This window comes from Erpetoichthys calabaricus, chromosome 4 (genome assembly GCF_900747795.2).
Source record: "Erpetoichthys calabaricus chromosome 4, fErpCal1.3, whole genome shotgun sequence".
Lineage (NCBI taxonomy): Eukaryota > Metazoa > Chordata > Cladistia > Polypteriformes > Polypteridae > Erpetoichthys > Erpetoichthys calabaricus.
In genome coordinates this window covers 317,225,354-317,246,458 of record NC_041397.2, presented here as the reverse complement: position 1 = coordinate 317,246,458, position 21,105 = coordinate 317,225,354, and the positions used below count along the sequence as shown (strand labels likewise).

General features: G+C 42.7%; 1 long non-coding RNA gene across 1 annotated transcript; it reads left to right on the top strand.

Annotated features, from left to right (window-relative positions):
- Positions 1-440: 440 nt before the first annotated feature.
- On the top strand, positions 441-13,611 carry LOC114669712 (uncharacterized). The gene is made up of 3 exons (XR_003719117.2): positions 441-609; positions 5,412-5,501; positions 12,567-13,611. It is a non-coding gene; the product is annotated as an uncharacterized LOC114669712 (long non-coding RNA).
- The last annotated feature ends 7,494 nt before the right edge of the window (positions 13,612-21,105 follow it).

The following is a 21,105-nucleotide window of genomic DNA, read 5'->3' as shown; positions in this document are numbered from 1 at the left end:
ACAAGTGTATTTTTATAGCGACAAGGAAAACGAAGCTGACCGCTGTGCATCCATTTCGTAGACTGCAAGGGGTCCGTGTACGTCAAATAAGAAGACATTCAACGCGCCAGTGCACGAAAATAATATAAAACATTAACATATGCAGTTATGGTGATCGAGCCTTCGTATATCAGGGTTTGTATTGTTTGGGTAAAAAAAGTGTCCGTCCATATTATGCCACCCTAGGTGACCGCCTAACTTGTATAAATGGTAGAGCCGGCCCTGCCTTGACTCAGCATATTATGGGACTCGTGTGACTTGTTTGACGTCGCCCGGCTGCGCCCTCCCACTGTCACTTGCACATGATCATTTGCACATCTCCGGTGTTTAAGAAGCACCATGCCTGGGATGTGTGGGCGGGGCATTTGGACACCGCCTCGGTGACGTCAGACCCCATTGTGCAGCTCCTCCCCTTTTCTGTTGCCTCTTGACGGTCTCTCAATGGTAACTTCCGTCAAAACAAGAAGTCTGGCTGAAGAGAACGTTTGGATTTTTGGTATCTCGGAGTAGCCCGTCGCAAGGTGCCTGGCCGTGCATCAAACGCGGATATGGTGTGACTGATCGTTAACGGTAGGTGATTATTGGCAATTAACTCGAAATATAAACGTTTAATACGAGGGTTGAGTTACACTTAACCACCCGTTAAAACGAGATTACATAAGACCACGCCTTTCTCCAGCTGCAGGGTGTCTGCTCTTTGCCCTGCCGTGCTTGATATCGTTTGCTGCTTGCGCTGCTGCCTTTGGTTCGCTCACAAAGGTGTCAGACCCACAGTGATCCAAATGCGGCGGAATTTTGATCACTGAGTTTAAGTGTTATTTGTATGAGCGTCACCAGATCAAATTAAATGCAATTTGAACGATGATAGTTAAATAAATAATGAACGCAGAGTTCGTGGATTTCATCCCGTTGGTTTTCAGTTTGCGAGGCGGTTGGATTTAAGTTGTACTGTCAAGGGAATCAATACGGATGTCGTCGTGTCCTCTTCTTGACAGCCTCGCGTCCTCCAGTGGAGGAGTTTCAAACGGGAAACTGACTGCTATCAACTGTGATCGCCAGAGCCTGCTTGAATTTACATAAATGTATATATTAAGATATAAATTGGTTTACGTGTACAAAATTAGCGATACAGTTGGGTCCATCTCTTTAACTACTTTTCAATTGGAACACAGGACTTCCTCACGGTCACACACTGGTGTCGGTAGCGGCATTTGAACCCATAACCTCGGGGGTTGAAGTCTGGGGCTACTTCATTACTGGTACTGATAAATATCAGTTTACATCTTGCCTGAGTTGCCCCGAAAGCTTGCATATTGTAATCTTTTTAGTTAGCAAATAAAAGGTGTTATTTTGCTTGACTTTTCACTGGTATTGATAAAGAAAGCTTGACAACAACTCGACACGTACACTTTAACATGAGCAGAGCTGGAACTACTTCTACGTGAACAGTTAGATTGGGTTTTATTTTTACAGTTTGAGAGCCACGCCCTGCGGTGGGTTGGTACCCTGCACGGGATTGGTTCCTGCCTTGTGCCCTTTGTTGGCTGGGATTGGCTCCAGCAGACCCCCGTGACCCTGTGTTCGGATTCAGCGGGTTGGAAAATGGATGGATGGATGGAGAGCCAAGTCGGCGTTATATAGAAGCCCACCTCTCGAAATAGGGCTTGTGTTGAGAGCGCTTATTTTCAAAAATTCGCAGATTCATCCTTACAAATCAAAGTAGCTGTTTACAGGGAAGCAGTCAGGAATTCATTTTTATGGAGGAATGAGGAAGTCCACAAATAATCAGGTCCGGTCAGTATGTGGAGCATGCACTGGAACGGCACGTTACCGCACCCACCACATGACGAAATAGCTCGGCATCCCGTTTTGGCAACCCAATCCCCCCCATCCCCCGGGGAGAAACACGCGCTCCAGTCCCACCCTATGGAAATGACCATCTGTGTGCCGCCGCCAGGTGATACGTGGGCGTCCCCTTGGCCTGGTCCAGCCGCGCGGGTCCGCAACAGCAGCAACAATAATGTGCACCGTACTGCAGAAAAATGATTAGGCAGATTAAACAGGCATGAAATATATAAATATATATATAGTCACATTTGAATTTTTTAATGTAATGAATTATCCATCCATCCATTATCCAAACCGCGTCACGGGGGTTTTCTGGAGCCAATCCCAGCCAACACAGGGCGCAAGGCAGTAAACAAACCCTGGGCAGGGCGCCAGACCACTGCAGGGCACCCACACTAACACACATACACCAAGCACATACTAGGGACAATTTAGAATCGCCAGTGCACCTAACATGCATGTCTTTGGACCGTGGGAGGAAACTGGAGTACCCGAAGGAAACCCACGCAGACACGGGGAGAACATGCAAACACCACACAGGGAGGACCCTGGAGGCGAACCCGAGTCTCCTAACTGCGAGGCACCAGAGCTACTGTAATTAATTAAATTGAATTAATGTATTTTTGTAATGCTGATTTAATGTATATCTACCAACAACTATACACATATGGCTATTTAATAAATAATAATAATAATAATAAGTAGTAGTGGTAATGATAGTAGTGATGATAATGATGATAATGTTAATACAGTAATAATGGCTATAGGAAACCCGTGTGCTGTTGCCTTGTATATGAACAAAGGGTATTCATAGGCACATCCATCCATCCATTGTCCAACCCGCTGAATCCGAACACAGGGTCACGGGGGTCTGCTGGAGCCAATCCCAGCCAACACAGGGCACAAGGCAGGAACCAATCCCGGGCAGGGTGCCAACCCACCGCAGGTCATAGGCACATTTCAGGTCAATTTATGAATGAACTCATCAATTCCAATTCAACCAAGAAAACAGAATTTGAACTGAAATTAAAAAAAAAAAAAAAAATGCAGAAGTTGAATTGGAATTTCAGGAAGTTGCTTTGAGTTTTTTTTCCTTAGCATACATATGAGATTATTTATTTTTAAAATGATATTTAATAAAATTATAAAAGGATCAGTGTACCATTGAAGTAGTAAGATGCGTTTAGAATCATCCATCCATCCATATTCCAACCCGCTGAATCCGAACACAGGGTCACGGGGGTCTGCTGGAGCCAATCCCAGCCAACACAGGGCACAAGGCAGGAACATATTAATTAAAACTAAGAACTTGAAAATGTTCATGGGGTATTTGAATATACTGCTTATACTGGGGGTGGCACGGTGGTGCAGTGGGTAGCGTTGCTGCCTCGCAGTTGGGAGACCTGGGGACCTGGGTTTGATTCCCGCGGGTCCTCCCTGCGTGGAGTTTGCATGTTCTCCCGGTGTCTGCTCCGGTTTCCTCCCACAGTCCAAAGACATGCAGGTTAGGTGGATTGGCGATTCTCAATTGGCCCTAGTGTGTGCTTGGTGTGTTTGTGTGTGCCCTGCGGTGGGTTGGCACCCTGCCCGGGATTGGTTCCTGCCTTGTGCCCTGTGTTGGCTGGAATTGGCTCCAGCAGACCCCCGTGACCCTGTGTTCGGATTCAGAGGGTTGGGAAATGGATGGATGGATGGATGCTTATACTGCTATATGATTACAAAAATGTACACAGTCGTCCCTCTGCATCCGTGGCGGTTTTGGCTCCAGGATACACTTCAGATACTAAAATGAGCGGATGATCACATCCTTCATGTAAAGTAGCGTATTTGCGTATAACCTACGCATATGCTCCTGTATTATCTAAATCATCTCCAGATTACTCATAATTCCTAATACAACGTAAATGTTGTGTAAATAGTCAATCCTTAGGGATTGATGACAAGAAAAAAAAGTCCGCGCATGTTCAGTACAGATGCAACCATACAGAAAATATAACTATAGAGAGAAAACATATAAATGTATTCTTTATCCTACACAGTGCATGTTACACAAGAAGCAAAAAAATGAGATGTGAAGTGATCAGTGCTCCAGTGACGAGGGCTGGAGGGACGCCGAGAATGCTGCGGGTTAGTTGTTGGGAGGCTGTGGCTGCACATCACCCGGCGCACAGTAAATTCAAGTTTTACTTTCTGGAACTTTCTGGATTTTTTATTTTTTGATCATTTGCAATCCATGGTTGGATGCAGAACTAGTGGATACAGATGGCCGACTGTATGTATGTATGTATGTATGTATATATATATATATATATATATATATATATATATATATATATATATATATATATATATATATACTGGCCGTGTAAACCCGTGCTGTAAAAAGCCCGGGGTCCTAGAAACTATTGCTCTCCTAGGAGGATTCGATTTGCCGATGTGCTCGCATTGCTTGTGCATTAGCTGGGGAAGGAAAAGTAAAAGGGATACCGGTTTGCCGACGTTGCCTTTCTTCTGAGGTTTCGTTTCAGCTGATGTGCTTGCCTCGGTTGTGTTATTATTGGCTAAGCGACTTGTCTATTTCCTCGGAGCCTTCATTTACGTAATATTGTCAGGTTGCAGTGACATCTTAATTCTGTTTCAACCTTGGGTGATGGTTGGAGATTTGAGTGATGCTGCTGTATTATCACACGCCTGACTGCTTGAGAAGACAGAAAAGCGAGTCAAACTTCACATTTTTAAGACATGACTACTGTCAGTTTGCATTTTAGTTTCCCTTCGCATGTTGGTCACTGGACTTTAGATTCCCTTGTCTTGGTTTACTGGCTCAGTATTGTCACGTGTAGAAAATACAGTGAGTATCTTGCTTGCTTGTGCTAATCAACATGCAACCTGTGTCACTGTCTGGCTCCCGTGATTATTTTAATTTTAGTGTTCTTCACATGGAGCTTGCTTACAGTACCACAGTATAAATATAAGATTATAAAAAATCTTAGTTTAACATGGAATGTAAAGTGGTCTGCGACAGTGCTTGAGATAACCTGGTTAGGAAGATGTGTGTATTATAATCATGTAGGCAGAAAAGGAGGAGGAGATTTTCAAAACCCAGTGTGATGCATAAGATGTGGATAAAATAATCTTTGGAAGTCACAGTAAGGAAAAATCTGGGAAAATGTGATTAAACATAAAAGAGAGACCACTTTAACTGTTGTGTCTATAAAGAGGAGGCTCTGACATGCACAAGTCCCTGACTGCCTGATCCCGCTCAGGGATAATAAAAGGGTAAGTGTCTGTGTATCACTGTGTCCATCCAGTTGCTATGTCTCTTATCATTCCAACGGATGGTGCTTCACAAACATTTATAGTGATGCATTTGTCATTTCAAAAAATGGCATATCACAAACATTAACGCCGCCCTTACTAATCCCATACCAAATGCCAATAAACAGTGGCCTGCACATTGCATTCCAACAGATGGTGCATTGTAAACATTGGTAGTAATGCATTTTATGCTTCTTTTCTTTCAGCCTGCACCTTCGTGGTCAGGAAGATCAGAGCGGCTATTGGGAATACGGAGGCACCTGAAGCCCCTTCAAAGGCATCATGCAAACTCAAAGGTGAGGGTCCTGCTCATGAAAAGACAGCGGTGGCCTGATTGGGTTAAATGGAGAGGTGTGCAGTAGATTTTTATCATTGCAGAGCCTCCCATCTTAATTATATGTCATTTTATTGTGTAACTGGAGTAGATGGAATCAGTGCAATCATTGTGAAGTAGGCAGATTAAAAAAAAAAATGAATGGATTGTAAAAAAAGGCGCTATGTATGCGCACAACCTGGCACAGACTCACCCGGACGCACATGTATGAAATAAAGAAACTTTTATTTTTCTTCAGCGAGAGGGCATGTCTTCCCCGTGTCCCCCAGCTACAACACAGTCCCAAAACACCAATACACCACACACGTTCTTTTCCTGCACCACCACTCCTCCCAGGCAACCTTGTCCTCCTTCTCCCGACTCTGGCCTCTGAGTGGTGGTTGCTGGCCCTTTTTATAGCCCACCCGGAAGTACGCCAGATGCTTGATCACCTGTTTCCGGTTGCACTTCCGGGCGGGTCTGAAGACTTGTCCAACCAGGCTCAGGGACCCATGCAGCACCCCCTGGCAGCCACCCCAGATCCCAATAGGGCTGTGGAGAACTCCAACTCCCATGGAGCCCTGCGGGAAGCTGAGGCACAACCGTCAGCCAGGGAGGCTGCCACCAAGCGTCCCGGGGGAGGTATTGAGCAGCCCATGGTTGCTCCTCTGGAACATATGTAGAAGGGGTGTCCCGGCACAGGATAAACTGTAAGAAGGAAATAATTAACAAAAGTGAATAATTCAAAAATCATTGTTGGTTCAATTACAATTAAATATCTGAAATAATTATAATAGGCCAACTTGAGATCGCTCCTGCATCATTTTCTCTAGTTTCTTTATTATATTAGAACTACTTGTCTAAGTCAACTTTCACGGGGGTAACATTACTAGAAAACGCTGCAAATGACAAACACACAAATGTTAGTACTTTGAACCAATGGGAAGTAGAGGGTTAGGTTCTCAAAAACTATAATTTTTTGTTAGATACACTTTTCTGCACAGAATTCTTTATAACAACATTATTTCTGATGATAACTATGAAGCAGCCCATAAAATGTGACTGTTTCTGATAACATCTCTATATTGTAATAAAAAAATCTTGGGATGAGGCATGACTTTTTGTAGGGACAGTTTGGAATGAAGTCCCGTGAGATGGAAACTTCTAACATGAGATTGTTTCAAGTAATGCCCTACTTACAACTATTTTCAAACAAGACCACGGTCATCTAACCTCTCAGTCTTGTGAATGCTTTTGTCAGACACACTTTTCCTGCGCTCTCAGCTCAAATAACTTTTATAAGGACAATAATTTTATACTTTATAGATGACACGTCAACGACTAAGTAAAGAAGAAAGAGCAGCGTGTCGAAAAGAGACCCAAAACCATTGGAGAGAAAAGAATGCAAAAAAGAACAATAATAATGTGCATACAGTAATCCCTCCTCCATCGCGGGGGTTGCGTTCCAGAGCCACCCGCGAAATAAGAAAATCCGCGAAGTAGAAACCGTATGTTTATATGGTTATTTTTATATTGTCATGCTTGGGTCACAGATTTGCACAGAAACACAGGAGGTTGTAGAGAGACAGGAGCGTTATTCAAACACTGCAAACAAACATTTGTCTCTTTTTCAAAAGTTTAAACTGTGCTCCATGACAAGACAGAGATGACAGTTCAGTCTCACAATTAAAAGAATGCAAACATATCTTCCTCTTCAAAGGAGTGCGCGTCAGGAGCAGATCATGTCAGAAAGACAGAGGAAAGCAAACAAATCAATAGGGCTGTTTGGCTTTTAAGTATGCGAAGCACCACGGCACAAAGCTGTTGAAGGCGGCAGCTCACACCCCCTCCATCAGGAGCAGACAAAGAGAGAGAGATAGAGATAGAGAGACAGAGAAAAACAAACAGTCAAAAATCAATACGTGCCCTTCGAGCTTTTAAGTATGCGAAGCACCGTGCAGCATGTCGCTTCATGAAGCAGCTGCACAGAAGGTAGCAACGTGAAGATAATCTTTCAGCATTTTTAGACGAGCGTCCGTATCGTCTAGGTGTGCAAACAGCCCCCCTGCTCAATCCCCCTACGTCAGGATCAGAGAAAGTCAGCGCAAGAGAGAGAGAGAGAGAAAAGTAAGCTGGGTAGCTTCTCAGCCATCTGCCAATAGCGTCCCTTGTATGAAATCAACTGGGCAAACCAACTGAGGAAGCATGTACCAGAAATTAAAAGACCCATTGTCCTCAGAAATCCGCGAACCAGCAAAAAATCTGCGATATATATTTAAATATGCTTACATATAAAATCCGCGATAGAGTGAAGCCACGAAAGGCGAAGCACGATATAGCGAGGGATCGCTGTATTCTGAAAATAAGGAAAGTAATAATCATCCCGGACCAAAAGGAACTGAAAACCTTGCAGGTCCAATTGGGGTCAGAAATAAAAGACAAAGATTTACTGACAAAGTAGAACTTCATTTTAACAGGTGACAAGAAAGGTAATGTAGTACATCTTCCGTGAATAACATTGGACACAAAAGGAGACCTTGATATGCCAAACGTTTACAGTTTCCTGTCATCTATAAAATATAAAATTATTGTCCTGATAAAAGTTATTTGAGCTGAGTAAGCCGGAAAAGTGTGTCTGACTTATTAAGGTGGGTATAATGTGATATAATCAGATCACTTTAAAAGTATTGTTATTTGTACAAAATACTGTGAAAATTGTATGTGCTGTTTACATCACGCTGCCACTCCGTGTGAATCTCACTCCGTAGGCTGAGTAAAATAACAGCACAGAACATAATGGGCCAAAAGAAGGCCACATTTAGGAAGAAATAGTCATATAATTAGAGCATGTATCTGTTTAATGTTACAAACAGAGCTGGCACGCCGCATTATCAGAATAGGCGACAACTAGGAGTGCAGTTTAGCACAGGGGGGCAGTAGAAAAGAGGAAATAATTTATTTTTAATATATATTTTTTATTCACTGTATTGTAACAATATTGTCTTCTAAGCCATTATAATGTTAAATGAAAATAAATGAATATACTCAAATATGATATAAATATGGATTTTCACCATGCGGCACCGCCCCTCTTTAGTTTGCCCTTTGCTACCTGTTCATGGGGGCCGGGTGATTACGTTCAACCAGAGTAATGGAGCCGACCTACAAACCTGAGAGTAAATCAGTAGCATAACTTTAAAATAAGGCATAAACAACATAAGAGCATGTCAAAATGACAAAAACCCTGTGGTGCACAGGAAGAAAAAGAAGAAAAGCACAGGAGGAGAAATGGGGGGTGGTCAGAGAGACAAAGGTAAATGTACAGTTTATTTATTTGAATGTGTCTGACCCTTTAAGCACAGTACTAGCTAATGTCACATACATTAAAACGTGTGTTCAAACAGCATGCTAATAAAACACAACTTCCTACATCTGACCCCATGCTGACTGTTCAGAGTAACTCGTGTTGCTCGATCTTATCCTTAATAATTCTTTCTATTAATTTTCCTGTGATGCATGTTAAGCTTACTGGCCTATAGTTACTTGGATCTGCCCTGTCACCCTTTTTATATAATGGGATGATATTTGCCATTTTCCAGTCCTTCAGAATCTCTCCAGTGTGCAGTGACTTCCTAAAAATATGTGTCAAGGGTTTACCTCTGTACTCACTAGCCTCCTTAAGAACTCGAGAGTAAATGTTATCCGGTCCTGGTGATTTGTTTGATTTCATCTTATTTAATCGGAGCAGCTCATCTCTCTCTATAATTTCCAAATCCCTCAGTAGCTCCTTAGTAGTCCCTGTTACTGCTCTGAGGTTATGCACTTGCTCACTTGTGAACACCTCAGAAAAATGTGAGTTTAGGACATCCGTTATTTCACTGTCTGTATCTTTTAATTCTCCTTTACTATTCCTGATGCACTTCACCTCCTCCTTGACTGTTCTTTTATTACTAAAATACTGAAAGAATCTCTTCTGCCTTATCTGCTGTGTTCATCTTGTGGAAGAAAACCCCTGAGGGAGACAGGAATAGTTCAATCAATTAGATTTTTATTCAGTGACAGATGAGTACTTGGATTCTACGTTGTAAGGCAGAAAACAAAGTTACAGTTTTTTGATTGATTGACTTTTTATAATCTCTTCTTCCTCTCCCTTGTCCTTACGTAATCAAAAAGCATAATATAGTTTACGTAAGCATTTTATTTTATTACACTAATGGGCCATCTGTTCTTATGTGTTTTTCTACTTGTTAGATAGGCCCTAAAGAAGGAAAGGTCGTCTTTCCTGTGTCAAATAGACGCATTCCTTAAGAAACTGGAAATTGTCCTAGGTCAGCTTACTGCACCCTTATGACAGACGCCTGTGTGAATAACCTACCATTATGGCAAAATGGCTTTGTCAACTATTAACACCAAGTAGCTTGCAAGCAGTTAATTTTTTCTTTCACACTCTTAAACTGTCTTGTAGCCTCCCTGATATCCTTCTTAATGGTCGCCATCGTGCTCTCATATACCCTGCGACTCACATTAAAGTTATTATATCTGCTGCACTTTGTTTTGCCCAGTCCATAATATTCATTTCCTTGCAGTCACCACCATTGTCCCTCACTATTAGCAAGTACTGTATGCATTATTCTTATGGTTTTCCATACACTGGCTATTACTTCTCTCTCACAGAAAATTCCAACCCAAAGGCCAGTGACTCGCTACGATAAAAATCAAATCTGTTTGAATTTGCTGTTGTGAGTCACAGAGTTTTACGATTGGGTCATTTCGGGTGTCACATTACATTACATGACATGACAGTCCCAGGGATTTTGGGAAAATATAATGCAAGCTGTCGACATTAAAGGTAATTTTTGATTGGCCTGCTTATCATTTTAGCATGATGTTAATTAACCTCATCTTCTTCTACTTCCTTAGCTACAGTGGTGTGAAAAACTATTTGCCCCCTTCCTGATTTCTTATTCTTTTGCATGTTTGTCACACAAAATGTTTCTGATCATCACACACATTTAACCATTAGTCAAATATAACACAAGTAAACACAAAATGCAGTTTTTAAATGGTGGTTTTTATTATTTATGGAGAAAAAAAATCCAAACCTACATGGCCCTGTGTGAAAAAGTAATTGCCCCCTTGTTAAAAAATAACCTAACTGTGGTGTATCACACCTGAGTTCAATTTCCGTAGCCACCCCCAGGCCTGATTGCTGCCACACCTGTTTCAATCAAGAAATCACTTAAATAGGAGCTGCCTGACACAGAGAAGTAGACCAAAAGCACCTCAAAAGCTAGACATCATGCCAAGATCCAAAGAAATTCAGGAACAAATGAGAGCAGAAGTAATTGAGATCTATCAGTCTGGTAAAGGTTATAAAGCCATTTCTAAAGCTTTGGGACTCCAGCGAACCACAGTGAGAGCCATTATCCACAAATGGCAAAAACATGGAACAGTGGTGAACCTTCCCAGGAGTGGCCGGCCGACCAAAATTACCCCAAGAGCGCAGAGACGACTCATCCGAGAGGTCACAAAAGACCCCAGGACAACGTCTAAAGAACTGCAGGCCTCACTTGCCTCAATTAAGGTCAGTGTTCACGACTCCACCATAAGAAAGAGACTGGGCAAAAACGGCCTGCATGGCAGATTTCCAAGACGCAAACCACTGTTAAGCAAAAAGAACATTAGGGCTCGTCTCAATTTTGCTAAGAAACATCTCAATGATTGCCAAGACTTTTGGGAAAATACCTTGTGGACTGATGAGACAAAAGTTGAACTTTTTGGAAGGCAAATGTCCCGTTACATCTGGCGTAAAAGGAACACAGCATTTCAGAAAAAGAACATCATACCAACAGTAAAATATGGTGGTGGTAGTGTGATGGTCTGGGGTTGTTTTGCTGCTTCAGGACCTGGAAGGCTTGCTGTGATAGATGGAACCATGAATTCTACTGTCTACCAAAAAATCCTGAAGGAGAATGTCCGGCCATCTGTTCGTCAACTGAAGCTGAAGCGATCTTGGGTGCTGCAACAGGACAATGACACAAACACACCAGCAAATCCACCTCTGAATGGCTGAAGAAAAACAAAATGAAGACTTTGGAGTGGCCTAGTCAAAGTCCTGACCTGAATCCAATTGAGATGCTATGGCATGACCTTAAAAAGGCGGTTCATGCTAGAAAACCCTCAAATAAAGCTGAATTACAACAATTTTGCAAAGATGAGTGGGCCAAAATTCCTCCAGAGCGCTGTAAAAGACTCATTGCAAGTTATCGCAAACGCTTGATTGCAGTTATTGCTGCTAAGGGTGGCCCAACCAGTTATTAGGTTCAGGGGGCAATTACTTTTTCACACAGGGCCATGTAGGTTTGGATTTTTTTTTCTCCCTAAATAATAAAAACCACCATTTACAAACTGCATTTTGTGTTTACTTGTGTTATATTTGACTAATGGTTAAATGTGTTTGATGATCAGAAACATTTTGTGTGACAAACATGCAAAAGAATAAGAAATCAGGAAGGGGGCAAATAGTTTTTCACACCACTGTATTCCCATTTTTCTATGGAGTCTCTATTTTTGAGTAGACTTCTCAAGTACTAGCTGTCCATACGTTTTGGCGTGATTTTTATGATGATTGGATGCCTTTCATGATGACAGCCCTAACAATTTGGTAAATTCAGGCAGCGTTGTTTTCTCTTAATTGAATGTAAGATTCTTGTTCTGCTGCCAAGTTACACAGAAATGATGTCATTCTGCGTGGGGTTTGCATGTTCGAGTGGGTTTCCTTCAGGTGCTCCATTTTCCTCACACAGTCTAAAGACCTGCAGGTTAGGTGGATTGTCCTTGTTAAATTTTGGTCCCTGATGTGTGTGCTTAGGTGTTTGTGCTCACCCTTGTAGGGATTGTTCCTTCCTTGTGCACTATGCTTTCTGGGATGGAGTGTAAACGCCCCCCACAACCCTGCTCAGGATAAAGCTGGTTTAGAAAATGGATGGATGGATGATGTCTCATTTAGAAGTTCACCTCATTGTTAATCTGATATTTCTGCTTACAGGTAAAGGAAAAAATGAGAAGGAATTTGAGAAACCTCTCCCGATGAATGATGAAGAGCTTGATGTCCCCGGACCTTCACCATCGACTGCATGTCAGAAATCTGGCTCTTGACGTTAAGGGTTGCACTGGTTGAGCACAATGGGTTTGGGTTGTGTTTCAAGGGATAGTTTAGACATCTAGAGGGCATAGTGTCATAAGCCGGTACCTGCCGACTGGTGTGCCATTGTTAAACTTTTCTTTAGGGCACCTCTAGCAGATAGTTTATGTGAAGGCCTAGTAGCCGTTCTCCACTATGGAGCCATGCAACATTAAGTTCTCCAGATAAGACATTACTCAGATATCAGTGCATTGTACCTAGCACTAATGGATTTGTGTGCCTTGTAACTGCTGCTCAACTCATGACATCAGCCAGAAATAATAAAACTCCTCAGGTTTTAGATTCCTACATATGTCTGGAGTCGAGGAAGACCCCCAAAGTCCACAAACTGTAGATTGGCAAAGTAAATATTCTCATGTCCACCCTCGAAAAAACTTAAATTTGGCTGTCTTGAACCAGCGGATGCCCGACCAGTGTGGCCATAAAATCTAATGAGGAGTCATGACAAATTCGTCTTGTTGTAGGTACGGTTCAGCATCACTTAATATTGGAGAATGGCTTTTAGGGTCCTGCACCCGATTAAGTCTATGGGTGGAGAGGTGCCTTCTGTTACAGCATGCCTTTTTAAACATTTAAAGGGAATTCAATTTATGGAGAGCAGGGACCCAGCTCTTGGAGATGCATTTAATGATTCATGTTTTTTTTTTGGACTTTTGATAACACTCTAAAACTCAACATGTCCAAATGTGCAATAATCATGTGTTGAAAAATCCCAAACTCTGCAGCCAAGTGCCTCATGACCACCTGACGTCTGTGTCTTAATGGGAGCAGCAGCGAATGATGGCTTTGTCACCAACTCCCTAACTATGGGAGATGACAAGTTCTGAAATAATCTGTTGACCTCCCACAGTCTATGTTTCAATAAAGTTTGACTCCTTTGTAATTATCACTTCTGGCTTTGTGTGTTTATTTGTCATTTTGTGTGTTTTATTTTTTCACTTAATGGCCACCCGGCCAGATGTTGGTAACAATGGGTGCTTTTCTCAGGAACCAGGGGCTGAGAACATTTGCAGCATTTCCAACGCAGGAACTCGGGCCATTTGCAGTTCTTGATACTTTACTTAGCTCGTACTCTAGGGTGTGTATTTTTTTGTTCAATCAGTAACTGTTATAGGTTTGGCTCAAGCAATGAATGGTTGATGCAAGTGGTTGATCACAAGTACTGCCACCATCTTAACAAATCTCTTATTATTTGGACTTAGAAGAGTAATTCATGAAAATGGAGCACTGCACTTCACACAGCATCACTCTTCATCACCACCTCCCTGGTGGACCACATCGAAGCAATAATCTCCCCTGTAAACTCAATGATAATTTCAAAGCAATGAAGTGTGGTGGTCCCTCCACAAATTCACAATTGTGTTGTACTTCTCTCCACGTCACTCTTCATAGCCACCGCTCTGGTGCACTGCATCATATCCCACATCAAAGCAATAATCTTCCCTGTGAGCATGCGATTACTTCAAAGCAATAAGTTGGCGGGGTCCTCCGTGAATGTCTGATTGTGCCACACTTTGATCCACAATACAATTCATAGTCCCCTGCATGGTGTGAGATGCACCGCATTGAAGCAATAATCGTCTCTGAGAATTTGCAGTTGCTTCGAAGCAATGATGTGTCGGTGTCCCCTGTTACAATTCCTGATGTGTGGTGGGCCAGGGTAGGACCTACATCATGCAGGAATTCATTGGTTTCTGAAAACAAAGTTCCTGCAGTTAGTAGAAAGCTAATGGGCGGCTTGGACCAGTGGACATTAAGGTTGATAGCATTGTGGGCCCATTTCAGAAGCGTTCACTTCCTGGAGATGATATATAATCTTCTTCATGTCTCTGTGATACAACTGGGTTTCTACTGGTCTTGTTGCTCCATCACAGTCATTCACCTTCAGCCTGTCAGCTTTAATGTTAGCCTCTGGTGTGTCTGATGTTGAACTGTGAAGTGACTCTGTCCCATCCTCCTAGCTGTCATTTGAGCAAAGCTGCCAACTGTGGCTTTCTTAAACTCTTTGAGAGCTGAATGTTTTTTTCCAAATAATTACATTTTATGAAAAGCAATGGTTTCACACATTAATCCACAAAATGTCTGTTGCTGTGTGCTGTGGCTGCTCTCAGGTCCTGTTCTGGGTCTCTGTGTGGCTCAATGGCCAGCAGGAATGCATGGTGGGGTGGCTGTCTTTGCACAGCAGGTGGGCAGCGATGGCAGATACAGTGTGACGCAATCTGGTTTGCACCTCTTGTCGTCGTAAGTGGCGGTCTTCCAAGGCAAACGTTGCTGTAAGTGCATTCAGCTACACCAATGTGTTCAGCACCACGATCGGCTGGGGACCAATCAGCTATTGTTGGTACCTCACTTTCCTTTTCAATCTCCATCTCTGGATCACTTGCTTCAAAATCGGAGTCCGGCAGGTCAGAGTCCAAATCAGTGGTAATGATGTGCAAAACGTCACCCATGGAGTAGTTTGCTTTGCTCGTTCGATTTGGTCTCTCACCAGATGTTGATGCCATTTTAGCGGTTGTTTGTTCTTCACTACTCACGCACACGCAGGGAATCGAGGGCAAGTCAACAAAGCTAACTTTTCTTCTAGCAAAGAGAGTCAAACTAAAACAACGTTGAGTTTTGTCGTAGCTTACAGCTGATTACCATCCTCTACCCCTGAATTTCGACAAAAGTCAACATCCACCCTGAAAGTGTTAAAAAAACCTTTACAGTACATGCAAGTTACACTAATTGCAGTTTTCAAACAAATATGGGTGCATCTCAATAAATTCGAATATCATCGAGCAGTTAATTTATTTCAGTAATTCAATTCAAAAAGTGAGACTCCTATATTATATAGACTCATTACACACAGAGTGATATATTTCAAGCATTTATTTCTTTTCATTTTGCTGATTATGGCTTACAGGTAATGAAAACTCAAAATTCAGTATCTCAGAAAATTAGAATATTACATAAAACCAATTTAAAAAATGATTTTTAATGCAGAAATGTTGGCCTACAGAAAAGTCTGTCGGTGTACGCACTCAATACTTGGTCGGGGCTTCTTTTCTATGAATTACCGCACCAATGTGGCGTGGCATGGAGGCGATCAGCCTGTGGCACTGCTGAGGTGTTATGGAAGCCCAAGACTTTAACCATGTGACGCTGGACAAAACATTACCTGCCTTCTCCCAGTATGTGGACTGTAACACCCGGGGAAATAAGACTATTGATTTACTTTATGCAAACGTTAAAGACGCATACAGCGCCACCCCGCTGCCTGCGCTTGGGAAAGCAGATCATAACCTGGTTCTGCTTCAGCCTCACTATAAACCAAAAGTGAGAGTCCTACCTGTAACCACACGATCATTCAGGAAGTGGACTCCGGAGGCTGAGAATACTCTGAGAGAATGTTTTGGAACTACAGACTGGGATATCCTGCAGGGATCTCATAGTGAGAACATTGAGGAAGTTGTTGACTGCACTACTGACTACATCAACTTCTGTATGGACATTGTAGTTCCAGTAAGAACTGTACACTGCTATGCTAACAACAAGCCATGGATTACAAGTGACATCAAGGGCCTTTTGAATAAGAAGAAAAGGGCTTTTAAAGACGGTGATCAGCATGAGCTCAAGTGCGTGCAGAAGGAACTCCGAGTCCAACTCAGGGCGGCGAAGGAGCAGTACAGGAGAAAGCTGGAGCAGAAGTTGCAGAATAACAGCATGAAGGAAGTGTGGGATGGGATGAAGATCATCACTGGCTGCAGCTCGAAGCGGGGTACCACCATTGAGAGAGACGTGAAGAGAGCAAACCAAATGAACAACTTTTTTAACAGGTTTGACCACCCTAACCCACTCTCACTCTCACCTCGGAGTACTGCACCCTCCACACATCCTTCTGCTGATACCAGCATAGGAAAGACATCCCCACCCATAATTACAACAGCGCAAGTGAGCAGAGAGCTGAGGAGACTTCGTGCCAGCAAAGCAGCGGGTCCAGATGGAGTATCACCACGACTGCTGAAGGTCTGTGCATCGGAGCTGGGGGGTCCTCTACAGCGCATCTTCAACCTGAGCCTGGAACAGGGGAGAGTCCCGAGGCTTTGGAAAACATCTTGTATCACCCCAGTCCCAAAGGTATCACGTCCTAGTGAGCTGAATGACTTTCGGCCTGTTGCTCTGACATCACATGTGATGAAGACCATGGAGAGGCTGCTGCTTCACCACCTTAGGCCACAGGTTCAACACGCCCTTGACCCTCTGCAGTTTGCATATCAGGAGAAGGTGGGAGCGGAAGATGCCATCATCTATATGCTACACTGATCCCTCTCTCACTTGGACAGAGGCAGTGGTGCTGTAAGAATTATGTTTCTAGACTTCTCTAGCGCCTTCAACACAATCCAACCTCTGCTCCTTAGGGACAAGCTGACAGAGATGGGATTAGATTCATACCTAGTGGCATGGATCGTGGACTATCTTAAAGACAGACCTCAGTATGTGCGTCTTGGGAACTGCACGTCTGACATTGTGGTCAGCAACACAGGAGCGCCACAAGGGACTGTACTTTCTCCGGTCCTGTTCAGCCTATATCCATCGGACTTCCAATACAACTCAGAGTCCTGCCATGTGCAAAAGTTCGCTGATGACACTGCTATCGTGGGCTGTATCAGGAATGGGCTGGAGGAGGAGTATAGGGACCTAATCAATGACTTTGTTAAATGGTGCGACTCAAACCACCTACACCTGAACACCAGCAAAACCAAGGAGCTGGTGGTGGATTTTAGGAGGCCCAGGCCCCTCATAGACCCAGTGATCATCAAAGGTGACTGTGTGCAGAGGGTGCAGACCTATAAATATCTGGGAGTGCAGCTGGATGATAAATTAGACTGGACTGCCAATACTGATGCGCTGTGCAAGAAAGGACAAAGCCGGTTATACTTCCTTAGAAGGCTGGCTTCCTTCAACATCTGCAATAAGATGCTGCAGATGTTCTATCAAACAGTTGTGGCGAGCGCCCTCTTCTACGCAGTGGTGTGCTGGGGAGGCAGCATTAAGAGGAAAGACGCCTCACGCCTGGACAAACTGGTGAGGAAGGCAGGCTCTATTGTTGGCATGGAGCTGGACAGTTTAACATCTGTGGCAGAGCGAAGGGCGCTCAGCAGGCTCCTATCAATTATGGAGAATCCACTGCATCCACTAAATAATGTCATCTCCAGACAGAAGAGCAGCTTCAGCGACAGACTGCTGTCACTGTCCTGCTCCACAGACAGATTGAGGAGATCGTTCCTCCCCCAAACTATGCGACTCTTTAATTCCACCAGGGGGGGTAAACGTTAATATTTAACATTATACATAGTTATTGTCTGTTTTTTTCACCTGTATTATTATCATCCTTTAATTTAATATTATTTATTGTATCAGTATGCTGCTGCTGAAGAATGTGAATTTCCCATTGGGATTAATAAAGTATCTATCTATCTATCTATCTATCTATCTATCTATCTATCTATCTATCTATCTATCTATCTATCTATCTATCTATCTATCTATCTATCTATCTATCTATCTTCAGCTCGTCTGCATTGTTGGCTCTGGTGTCTCTCATCTTCTTCTTGATAGATTCTCTATGGGGTTTAGGTCAGGTGAGTTTGCTGGCCAAACAAGCCCAGTGATACACGCCATGGTCATTAAACCAGGTATTGGTACTTTGTGGGCAGGTGCCAAGTCCTGCTGGAAAACGAAATCAGCATCCCCATAAAGCTTGTCAGCAGAGGCAAACATGAAGTGCTCTCTAACATTTCCTGGTAGACTGCTGTGCTGACTTTGGATTTGATAAATAAAACACAGTGGACCCAACACCATCAGATGACATGGCTCGCCAAATCATCACTGACTGTGGAAACTTCACACTGAACCTCAAGCAGCTTGGATTCTGTGCCTCTCCACTCTTCCTCCAGACTCTGGGGACTTGATATCCAAATGGATCTGAAAAGAGGACTTTGGACCATTGAGCTGTTAACAGTCCAGTCCGTTTTCTCCTTAGCTCAGGTAAGACACTTCTGATGTTGTCTCTGGTTCAGGAGTGGTTTGACACCAGGAATGCTGTGACAGTTGTAGCCAAGGTCCCGGATACACATGGCTGTGTGTGGTAGCTCTTAAATCACTGACTCCAGCCTCAGTCCACACCTTGGGAATTTCCCCCAAATTCTTCACTGGGCTGTGCTTCACAATCCTCTCACGGCTGTGGTTATCCCTGTTGCTTGTGTACCTTTTTCTGCTGTCACATTATTCTTTCCACTCAACTTTCCATTAATATGCCTGGATACAACACTCTGTGAACAGCCAGCTTCTTTAGCAATGACCTTTTGTGGCTTACTCTCTTTGTTGAGGGTCTCAATGACCATCTTCTAGACAACTGTCCAGTCAGCAGTATGATTGTGTGGCCTACTGAAGCAGATTGAGAGACCATTAAAAGGCTCAGGACCCCTTTGCAGATGTTTTGGGTTAATTACCTGAGTGGAGTGTCACACCAGGAATCTACAACATTGAACGTTATCACAATATTCTAATTTTCTGAGATACTGAATTTTGAGTTTTCATTACCTGTAAGCCATAATCAGCAAAATGAAAAGAAATAAATGTTTGAAATATATCACTCTGTGTGTAATCAATCTATATAATAGATGAGTTTCACTTTTTGAATTGAATTACTGAAATAAATTAACTTTTCGATGATATTCTAATTTATTGAGATGTACCTGTACATGTCACACATGGATGGGACAGAATGTGCACATCTGTTTATCTACGCAGCCTGCATGTAAGTAGAGTGTAAAGTGAGTGATATCTAGCATATAAGTTGATCAATATTTGTGTACAGTATGTCTTTATTTATAATGTTAAAGAGACAGGAATTTAGACAAACTAGCTTTCTACCCCAGGAGTTTCACTGATAAGGAAAGCTCCATGTGGGCCACTTTTATGGCTTAATTGTTCTGATGAATCACATTTTATTTTAGATAATGTGGATGGCTAGTATGTGTGCGTCCCTTACCTGGGGACAAGTTGGCAGCACTATGGGAAGAAGACAAACAGACAGAGGCCATGTGATGCTGGGAAACCTTGGGTCCTGGCAATTAAATGGATGTTACTTTGACATGTATCGCCTACCTAGAGATTGTTGCAGACCATATACAGTCAGGTCCATAAGTATGGATCATGACACAATTTTCATAATTTTGGTTCTGCAGTTAACCAGCACAGTTGTCTTGTGTGGTTTTCCAGACTTTCTGGTGTTGCTGAGCTGACCAGTGTATTCCTTCTTTTTAGGAATCTACCAAATGGTTGATTTGCCCCCTCCTGGTGTTTCTGCTAACTCTCTAATGGGTTTGTGTTGTTTCCTCAGTTTAATGATGGCCTGTGTTTACTTGCATGGGCAGCTCTTTGGACCTCATATTGAGAGTTCGCAGTGACAGCTTCCAAATGCAAATTCCACACTTGGGATCAACTGCAAACCTTCTACCTGCTTAATAGTTAATGAAATAATGAGGGACCTGTGCACATCTGTCTATGGAAAAGCTTGTCAGACAAATGTCCAAATACTTTTGAGCACCCTTTGCAATGCAGATAAATGTCTGTCATTCCTATAGGGCTCATACGATATTTTTGGTAAACCCCTTAAATTTTCATACAAATGATGTAGCTCAAAGTGCTTTACATGATAAACAAAAGAGACAAAAGAAAAATAAATAAGAAAATACAATTAGGGAACACTAATTAACATAGAATAAAAGTAAGGTCCAATGGCCAGGGAGGACAGAAAAAACAAAAAAGAACTCCAGACGGCTGGAGAAAAAAATAAAATCTGCAGGGGTTCCGAGGCCACGAGACCACCTAGCCCCCTCTAGGCATTCAACCTAACATAAATGACCTCAATCAGTCCTCATGGTATTCAGGGTTCACATGGAAGAACTTGATGATGACGGTCATGTGGACCTCTGGCCATTAATCCATCAATGTAGGGACATCACAGTGCTTTGATTGGGTGGTGGTGGAGCAGATTGCCTCCACAGAAAACCAGAAAAAGAACAGCAGAGAAAGTAGAGGTTACTATGGATTGTGGAGCCATCAGGAATGATAATGGTAATTAAATGCATATACAGAGTATCAGCATTAAACTAAAATGAAGCTATGAGAAAGCCATGTTACAATAATGACTTTTTAGCAGTTTATTAAAGTGTTCCACTGTATTAACCTGGCGAATTTCTTTCGGTCAGCTATTCCAGATTTTAGTTGCATAACAGCAGAAGGCCGCCTCACCACTTGGAATTCTAAGCAGACACTCATTTGAAGATCTAAGGTTTACGATTTGGAGTGTAAGGTGACAGACATTTTGAGATAT